This window comes from Hippopotamus amphibius, chromosome 3 (assembly GCF_030028045.1).
Source record: "Hippopotamus amphibius kiboko isolate mHipAmp2 chromosome 3, mHipAmp2.hap2, whole genome shotgun sequence".
NCBI classification, from domain to species: domain Eukaryota; kingdom Metazoa; phylum Chordata; class Mammalia; order Artiodactyla; family Hippopotamidae; genus Hippopotamus; species Hippopotamus amphibius.
In genome coordinates this window covers 126,931,613-126,941,622 of record NC_080188.1, presented here as the reverse complement: position 1 = coordinate 126,941,622, position 10,010 = coordinate 126,931,613, and positions in this window count along the sequence as shown.

Here is a 10,010-nt window from a genome sequence, read left to right as displayed (position 1 = left end):
GACTTCTTGACAAATTAAGAGCTGTAATGGTAGGCCATGTTATACTGTGGCAACAAATAATCCCCAAATCTTCATTGCTTATATCAGCAAAGAGGAGATGTCACGGAGGATGTTAGAAACTAGTGTGCAATTCAAAAGGAAGGTCTGAACTGAACATAGAATTTGAGGTAGTTTGGTGTGCAAATGGTATTTACAGCCAGAAATCTGAAGTGAGTATGATAGAAAAGAGAGGGGGTCCAAGGGCAGAGACCTAAAGAGATCAGAAAGGAGAGGGAGAATGAGAAGAAGAGGCAAGACAAGAGGAAGAGCAAAGGAACATGTTCTAGAAGGCTGGTGAAGAAGGGACTCCAAGTCAGTTTTGAGATGGTATTATTGACAGATGAAGTCAATAAATGAGGACCGAGAATCTAGGGCTTGGATGTCACGCATGACCTTTTCTTGGATGACCAAGATGAAAGCCAGGTTGGAGTTGGGTTAAGAGAGAACTGAAAGAGAAGAATTGGAGATAAGAAGTATCAATATTTTTTCTGCAAAAAGAAGTAAAGGTAGGCGTGGTAGCTGGCAAGGGAAGTGAGATCAGAAGAATGCTTATATATTTTTAAGATGAGAGAAATCAACTCCATGTCTATATACTGATAGAAAGGATCCAGTAGGGAGCAAACATCCACGGAGAGGAGAGAGGAGAGACTTGTTAGAGCAGTCTTTGAGAAGGTGGGAGCAGATTGCATGTGGAGGACCAGTGGGGAATTAGCTTTGGACAGGAGCTTGGATGGTTTAGAGAGCGAGAAGAATGGGTGCAGATGGATGTGTATGATGGACACCAAGTCAGGGGAAATTCTGATTGCTTCAATTTTTTCAAGGAAGTAGGAAAAGTCATTAGATCGGAGTGAGGGTGGGCGAGCAAGTGATAGAGGTTTGAAGAGAAAAGAGAAGGTTTTCTAGGTGCTTGGGAGAGTGAATAAACCAATAGAATGGATGGAGTATGATTGCCCCACAGCAGGAAGGACCTATTTAAGGATTGTGGTTGTGAACTTGAAGTGAGACTATTCAACAAGATAGGTGCCATTCCCCAGTCACTGTCAGCTACGCAGTGCAGGCATAGAGCAGGAACGGAGCTGGATTTAACCAGGGTTGTAGTTTTGCCATATATGATGGAGTGGGAGATGGGTAAGCGAGTCAAGGGAGTCAACACCAATGAAGAATCCTCAGGGGTATAATCCAGTGGTTTGAAATTCAAAGCTGGAAGGCTTAAGAGAAGAGAGAGAAAGTCATGAGGTCAGGAAGAGCATTAAGTCCACCTCCTGGTACAATAATGGTAGGAGAAAAAAAATAACCATACCTTTCATGGGCTTCAAGGAAGCAGTGAACTCAGGGGAGGGCCCGGTTTTGGTTGGAGAAAGAGAGGTAAGCTTGAGAGAAGAGGCTGAAGGTGTGGGAGGTTGTGCTGGTGATCGACTAGGAAGCCCAGAGGCCCAGCGGAAGAGGTTCAGTGGAGAGGCAGGTGGGGACAGGAGAGGGGCATGTAAATCTTCACCAGGATGCGAGTGCAGGATAGGGAGGGTGATGTGAGAGTCTGGGCTTCTCAGGGTCACTGCCCAGAAGCTAGGAAAATTGGTTTGGTAAGAAAGCAGAAAAACATACAGTTCTTTTATTAAATGGCGCTGTTAGAATTTGCATAATACAAATGGCATATTATGTGTAATCACAGGTAAACTCTTTTATATCTGGATGAAACTAGTGGGACATGAGGCTTTTTTGTTGCTTTTGAATATAGTATCTTTTTAAATGGTACTTGTGGACTTTTTAAGAGTCTCATGCTCTACTGACTGGGCTAGCCGGGCAGCTATTTTTTGACTTTTTAAAAGCTAGTGCAGAGAAATATAGTTGTTTTAGTATATTGATTTTTATATCCAACTTCCTTGCTAAACTACCTCATTAAATCCAACAGTTTGTGTGTTCAGATTTTCCATGTAGACCATTATCATCTGTGAATGACAGTTTTGTTCCTCCCTTTACAGTTGTATGTTCTTCTATTTCATCTTTGTGTCTTGCTTCACCTGCCCAGTATCATGTTGCATTGAGGTAATAATAGTAGAATCTTGTTCCTGATTTTAAAGTGAGAACTTTCAAGATTTTGCCATTAATTTAGTTTGCCGAAGCTTTTGGTAGATAGCAAGTTAAGAAAACTCTTTCAACTCTAACTTGCCAAGAGCCTTTTTTAAAAAAAAAATCATGAGTGGATGTTGAATTTTATCAAATACATTTTGTGTATTTGTTGACATGAGCTTGAGAATTTCCTCATTTGAGCTATTAATATAATGAGTTACCTTTACATATTGTCTAGTCAGACTACCTGTTCTGGTTACCTATTGCTGCATAATAAATGACTCTAAAACTTAGTAGCATAAAACAAGTATTATTTTCTTATATCTCATGATTTTGTGCGTTGGGAACTTGGGCAGGACTCAAAATGCTGATTCTTCTGTTCCGTGTGGCATTGATTGAGTCACTTGGTGGTCACTTGACGCTGGTCTGGCCTAAAGAGTCCAGGGTGGCTCCACACATGCACCTGGCATCTTGGTGGGCATGGTTGGAAAGCTGGGATCAACTGGGCATTCTCCTGCTTCACATGATCTCTCCAGCAGGGTATTTGGAATTCTTACCATGGCAGCTCAGGCCATGTTCAGAGCAAGTGTTCCAAGAGACAAGAAGTGGAAGCTGCCAGCCTTTTAAAGATAAGAAACTGGCACAGTGTCACTCCTGCTCTACTTTATTGGCCAAAACAGAGTCCACTCAGATTCCAGGGGATGGCACATAGATCCTTACCGCTGGATGGTAGTAAGAATCTGTCAGAGAATCTGTGGCCATTTTTAACCCCTCACACCATCCTTGCATTCCTGGCACAAGTTCACCTTGATCCAAATTTGTATTTTTACATTACTTCTAGATATAGATTAATATGTTTAGAAGGTTTGCAGAACACTCTTTGACATAAATTGCAGCAATATCTTTTTTGACCCATCTCCTAGAGTAATGGAAATAAAAACAAAAATAAACAAACAGGACCTAAACTTGAAACTTTTGCACGGCAAAGGAAACCATAAACAAAACAAAAAGACAACCTACAGAATGGGAGAAAATATTTGCATACAGTGCGACTGTCAAGGGATTAATCTCCAAAATTTACAAACAGCTCATGCAGCTCAATATGAAAAAAACAAACAACCCAATCAAAGAATGAGCAGAATGGGACTTCTCTGGTGGCACTAGTGGTTAAGAATCCTCCTGCCAGTGCAGGGTACATGAGTTTGACACCTGGTCCAAGAAGATCCCACATGCCAAGGAGCAACTAAGCTCATGCACCACAAATACTAAGCCTGTGCTCTAGAGCCCACGAGCTGCAACTACTGAGCCTGCATGCCACAACTACTGAAGTCTGCACAAACCTAGAGCCCGTGCTCTGCAACAAGAGAAGCCACCACAGTGAGAAGCCCACACACCACAATAAGCCCCCACTCACCACAACTAGAGAAAGTCCATGCACAGCAACAACACCCAACACAGCCAATAAATCAATAATTTATTTATTTAAAAAAATGAGCAGAAGACCTAGTCATTTCTCCAGAGAAGGCATACACATGGCCAAGAGGCACATGAAAAGATGCTCAACGTCTCTAATTATTAGAGAAATGCAAATCAAAACTACAGTGAGGGGACTTCCCTAGTGGTCCAGTGGTTAAGACTCTGCGCTCCCAGTGCAGGAGGCCTGGGTTTGATCCCTGGTCAGGGAACTAGATCCTGCATGTCACAACTGAAAAAAAAAAAGATATCCCGTGTGCCACAGCTAAGACCTGGCTCAGTCAAATAAATAAACAAATAAATAAATAATTTTTTTAAAACAAAAAACTGCAATGAGGTATCACCTCACACCAGCCAGAATGGCCATCATGAAAAAGTCTACAAACAATAAATGCTGGAGAGGGTGTGGAGAAAGGGAAACCTCCTACACTGTTAGTGGAAATGTAAATTGGTACAGCCACTATGGAGAACAGTATGGAGGTTCCTTAAAAAACTAAAAAGAGAACTACCATATGATCCAGCAATCCCACTCCTGGGCATATATCCAGAGAAAAACATGGTTTGAAAGGATACATGCACCTCAATATTCACTGCAGCACTATTCACAATAGCCAAGATATGGAAACCACCTAAATGTTCATCAACAGATGATTGGATAAAGAAGATGTGGCTGAAGTATTGTAATGGAACATTACTCAGCCATTAAAAAAGAATGAAATAATGCCATTTACAGCAACATGGATGGACCTGGAGATTATCATACTAAGTGAAGTAACTCAGACAGAGAAAGATAAATATCATATGATATCGCTTATATGCGGAATCTAAAAAAAATAATACAAATGAACTTATTTACAAAAGAGAAACAGACTCAGAGGGACTTCCCTGGTGGTCCGGTGGTTAAGAATCTGCCTTCCAATGCAGGGGACACAGGGTCGATCCCTGGTCAGAGAACTAAGATCCCACATGCTTTGGGGCAACTAAGCCCGCACGCTGCAACCACTAAGCCCAGGTGCTCTGGAGCCCGAGAGCCACAACTAAAGAAGCCTGAGTGGCAAAATGAAGACCCAGCACAGCCCCCCTCCAAAAAAAAGAAAAAGAAATGATTCACAGACTTAGAGAACGAACTTGGGTGGGAGGAGTGATAGATTGGGAGTTTGGGATTGACATGTACACACTACTATATTTAAAATAGATAATCGGGACTTCCTAGGTGGTGCAGTGGTTAAGAATCCGCCTGCCAATGCAGAGGACACGGGTTCTATTCCTGCTCCAGGAATTTCCCACATGCTGCGGAGCAACTAAGCCCATGTGCCACAACTATTCAGCCCATGTGCCGCAACCACTGAAGCCCACGGGCCTAGAGCCTGTGTTCTGCAACAACAGAAGCCACCACAATGAGGAGCCTGTGCACCACAGTGAAGAATAGCCCCTGCTCTCCACAACTAGAAGAAAGCCCATGTGCAGTAACAAAGACCCAACATAGCCAATAAATAAGTAAATAAATAAATAAATTTATGAAAAAATAAAATAAAATAGATAACCAACAAGAACCTACTATATAGCACAGGGAACTCTGCTCAGTATTCTGTAATAACCTAAATGGGAAAAGAATTTGAAGAATAGATACTTGTATAATATATGTATAACTGAATCACTTTGCTATACACCTGAAACTAACACATTATTAATCAACTATACTCCAATATAAAATAAAAATTTAAAAATAAATAAAAAATAAAAGGAAAAAAAAGAAAATTTGCATTTATGTTCATGACCACTAATCCAATTTCTTTAATGGTTATAAGACTATTCATGTTTTCTATTTCTTCTTGAATTCAGTTTCTCTAAATTATATATTTTATGAATTTGTTCATTTCATGTAAGTTTTCTGATTTATTAGCATAAAGTTGCTCTTAGAATTCTATTCTTAGTTTTTTATTACAAAATAAATTGTACATAAATATAACAATGCAAGCAGTTTAAAGAATAATAATAAATTGGATTCCTGTGTATTCACAATCTAGTTTAAGAAATTAAATATTACCAGTACTGTTAAGTCTCCCCCTTTGTCCTTTCCCAATTATATCACCTCCTACTCTACTCACAGGTAGCCACTCTACTACTCTTAGTTTTTCTTATTCATCCTCTTGCTTTTCTTTATAGTTTTATCACATATGCATGTAACGTTAAACAATTTATTGCTTAGTCTTGCCTGCTTTTGAATTTTATATAAATCAAGCACACCCTATGTATTTTTCTACAGCTTGCTTTCTTTTTTTCATTCAAGATATTTTGGGAGGTATATCAGTCAGGGTCCAATCAGGAGATAGAAACCACACCAGTAATTTATATAGAGAAAATTTAATATAAAGAATTGCTAGGGGACTTCCCTTATGGTCCAAGGGATAAGACACTTCGCTCCCAATGCAGGGGGCCCGGGTTCAATCCCTGGTTGGGGAACTAGATCCCGAATGCATGCTGCAGCTGAGTCCACATGTTGCAACTAAGACCCAGTGCAGCCAAAAAAAAAAAAAAGAATTGTTAGTAAGTAAACCACCTAGGGTTAGCAGAGAACTTAAAGTAGTTGGGAATAGTAGATATATGAAGTAGCTACTACGTCTAAGGCTGAGAAGAGTATATAAGGAAGAAATAACGGGAAGAAGCCCCCCAAACAAGGCTGAAATTCAGATCTCACTGGAGAGCAGGTGACTGTGGTCTTTTGGATGGCAAAGAAGTTCTGTGAGGCCCCTGCAGCTGGGGCCAGCAACCAGAAAACCATCTGCTGGGTTGCTGGCACACATCCTTGGGAAGACATCTGCTTGTTGCATTGTGGGAGAAGAAAGAATAAAAACACCAGTAACCAGGAAGAGAAGACTTTTCCTCTTGCAATGTCCCTTCAGTGTCTCTACCAGTAAGGCCTAATATTCCTGCTGGCAAAAAAAAAAAAGAAACATTTACAGCATCCAGCTCCCTTATCACAAAACAAGACAGACAGGTTGATCGGAGCTGAGAGGTAATAAATTCATAACCGACGCCTGGGTGCATTAGTGTGTTTCATGCGGCTGTACTTCATTTTCTCAGTATGACATCCTGTTATATGAATATACCACATTTTATTGATATATTCTACTGTTGTTAGACATTTGGGTGGTATTGAGTTTCTTGCCATCATGAACATTGCTGCTGTGAACATTCTTGTCTATATCTTCTAACGCACATGCGCAAGGGTTTCTCTAGAGAAGAGTTTCCTAGACAGAGCTCAGCTGGGTGTAGTAGGATACTGCTCTTCTCAGCCCTTGGGTTGGCTGGGTGGGGACTGATGTGTCCAGAGCCCTGTGACTAGTCATCTCTACAGGTGGGCCACCTCCTCATTTAATTTAGTGTGCTGATAACATTTTATGGGTTTCTTTGTGTATCGTTGTGTAAGAAAAGTTGGGAGTTTCTACTTCAGGGCTACTTAGGAGTGAAGTTGTTGGGTCCTAGGGTACAAAAACATCCTGTTTCAGTAATAACTCCAAATTGTTTCCTAAGTGGTTCAATCTATGCTCCTGCCAACACTGCTTGGGAGCTGTTTTGTAACCTCACCAAGACTTGATATTGTCAAGATTATCAATCTGGTAGGTGTGAAAGGACATCCCATTGTGGTTACCCTGTATGTTTCCTTGAATACCGATGAGGTTCAACATCTTTTCAAGTTTATAGACCATTTGAATTTTTTTTTCTTCTGGAATGCTTGTTTATGTCTTTTGCTTAATTTTTTCTTTTCCTTATTGATAAGTCCCACTTATCTTTCTATATTATAGATACTATTTATGGTTGTGTGAGTCAGGGTTCCATTGCAGAAACTACTTTTACTATTTTAACCATTAAGGGATTCCATATAGGGATTTTGTGTTTATCAAATAATTGGAAGGACTAGAGAAATGGGCTCTTGATTTTGCTTGTCAGGAATGGCATTCAAAACAACCCTGCAGAATCAGCCCACCCAGCAGCACTGCTAAGTCTGACACAATCAGGAGGCTGGAGAATCCTCTTTCCCAAATGCTAGCTCTGGAATTACACCACTTTGGCCAAGGATGGGGAAGCTACCATTGGAGAGTGTTGGTTCTGGGAATGCGCTGCCTTGTCTGGCATCTGTGGACTAGGAAATCAGTATCAGAACTGCTGGCTCCAGAACTCACCGTGCCTGGTAGGCTGCATGGCACCATGCCTTTTATGTTGCTGTCCACCCCGTGTGACCAGCACTGCAGTCAGGTCTCATGTGAGTGCATCTGTCCAGCAGAATCTAAATCACACCCAGAACCTGAGTTATAAGCAAGCCTGGGAATTGAAGTGTTTCTCTTTCCAGCCTCTGAAGTACAGGAAAGCACACCAGAAAGAGGTGGGGAGAGATGTTGAGGGAGTTGATTTACCACATCTGCCAGATTTCACTCTCTCATTCACTTGACATTCATGTGCATCCTTCTTCTCATCCTCAGACATCCCAACAATGACATCAACAACCACACAGCCCCAACATAATGTAACTCTCTCGTATACATATGTAAAAGCTCTAACTTCCTCCCTAACAGGGAACAGTAATAACTCAATGTCCATCAGTCATCATGTTCATTTCTGGGTGTTGTTCATCTTCCTTTGGTTCGGTCCCAATTCCATCTTGATATCCTGTAACCTACAGATTTAAATATGAGCCACCACCAACACACCCTCTGTCAGTTCTCAACCTTCACACTATTGACATTCAGAGTCAGATAATTCTTTGTTGTGGGACTTCTCTGTGCACCATAGGGTGTTTAGCAGTATTCGTGGTCTCTACCCACTAGATGCCAGTAGCACCTCCTCCAGTCACAACAATCAAAAATGTCTCCAGACATTGTCAATATCTCCTGTGTGTCAAAATCACCCCAGTTGAGAAATACTGGTTTATGTAAAATAGAAGGGGAAAAGAAGAGGGGGAAAAGAGAAATTGGTTACATTATAGGGTGAGGAAAAAACATAAGATACCTATGTTCATTTCTGCAACAGCTTTAAGACTGTAGTTGATATTTACAACTACTTTCCTTTATGATCTTCTCCGTATTCTCTTTGCCTTCCGCCCACACCATGGTTGGTTGGGGTTCTTTCTCTGGTAAGGTGACTCAAACTTTCATTCCTAAAGGGTTTGAACCATTAATGATTCTGCCAACTTTTTGTTATGAATCTTCAGGTCTCTTCTTCCCAAATCCTTGACTGTCAGTCACCATCACCATCATCACCAGCATCACCATCAACACCATCACCATCATTACCATCAACAACATCACCATCATTACCATCAGCACCATCACCACCACCATCACCATCATTATCACCATCACCATCAACACCATCACCATCATCACCATCACCACCATCATCACCATCATCATCATCCCTATCACCATCAATACCATCACCATCACCATCATTATCACCATCACCATCATCAGCATCAGCATCACCATCATCACCACCATCACCACCATCATCATCACCATCACCATCACCAACATCACCATCACCATCACCACCATCACCATCACCATCACCACCATCACCATCATCATCACCATCATCACCATCATTATCACCATCACCACCATCACCATCATCATCACCATCATCACCATCATCATCACCATCATTATCACCATCATCACCATCACCATCACAACCATCAACACCACCATCACTGTCATCACAATCATCATCACCGTCTAATCATAGCAGGTAAATTTAAAACACAGTGCTTACTACATTCCAAGAATTAATCTATTTTACCTATATTAATTCCATTATCAGTGCAACAACCCTCTGAGGTGGGTACCATTATTAACCCATTTTATTTATTTATTTAAAAAATATTTATTTATTTAGCTGCACTGGGTCTTAGTTGTGGCACGTGGGATCTTCATTGCCATGTGCGGAATGTTCGTGGGGCATGTGGGATCTTTAGTTGTGGCATGACCAGGGATCGAACCCAGGCTCCTGCATTGGGAGAGGGGAGTCTTAACAACTGGACCACCAGGGAAGTCCCTCACCTGTTTTGAAAAGGATACAACAGGGGTGCAGGAAGTTTAATAAATTGCTTATGGTCACATGAACAGTAAGTAGCAAAGCCAGGATTTGAACTCAGGTGGGTGACTCAAATCCATACTTTTAACTACTAAGGTGATATTACTTTTCCTACCATTGCCCTGGTGTAGAGCCACAGTTTAGACTATCTCGCTTTTTTTTTTAGTAAATTTTATTTATTTGTTTATTTATTTATTTTTAGGCTGCATTGGGCCTTTGTTACTGAGCACAGGCTTCCTCTAGTTGCGGCCAGCAGGAGCTACTCTTCATTGTGGTGTGCAGTCTTCTCATTGCCGTGGCTTCTCTTGTTGTGGAGCACAGGCTCTAGGCACACG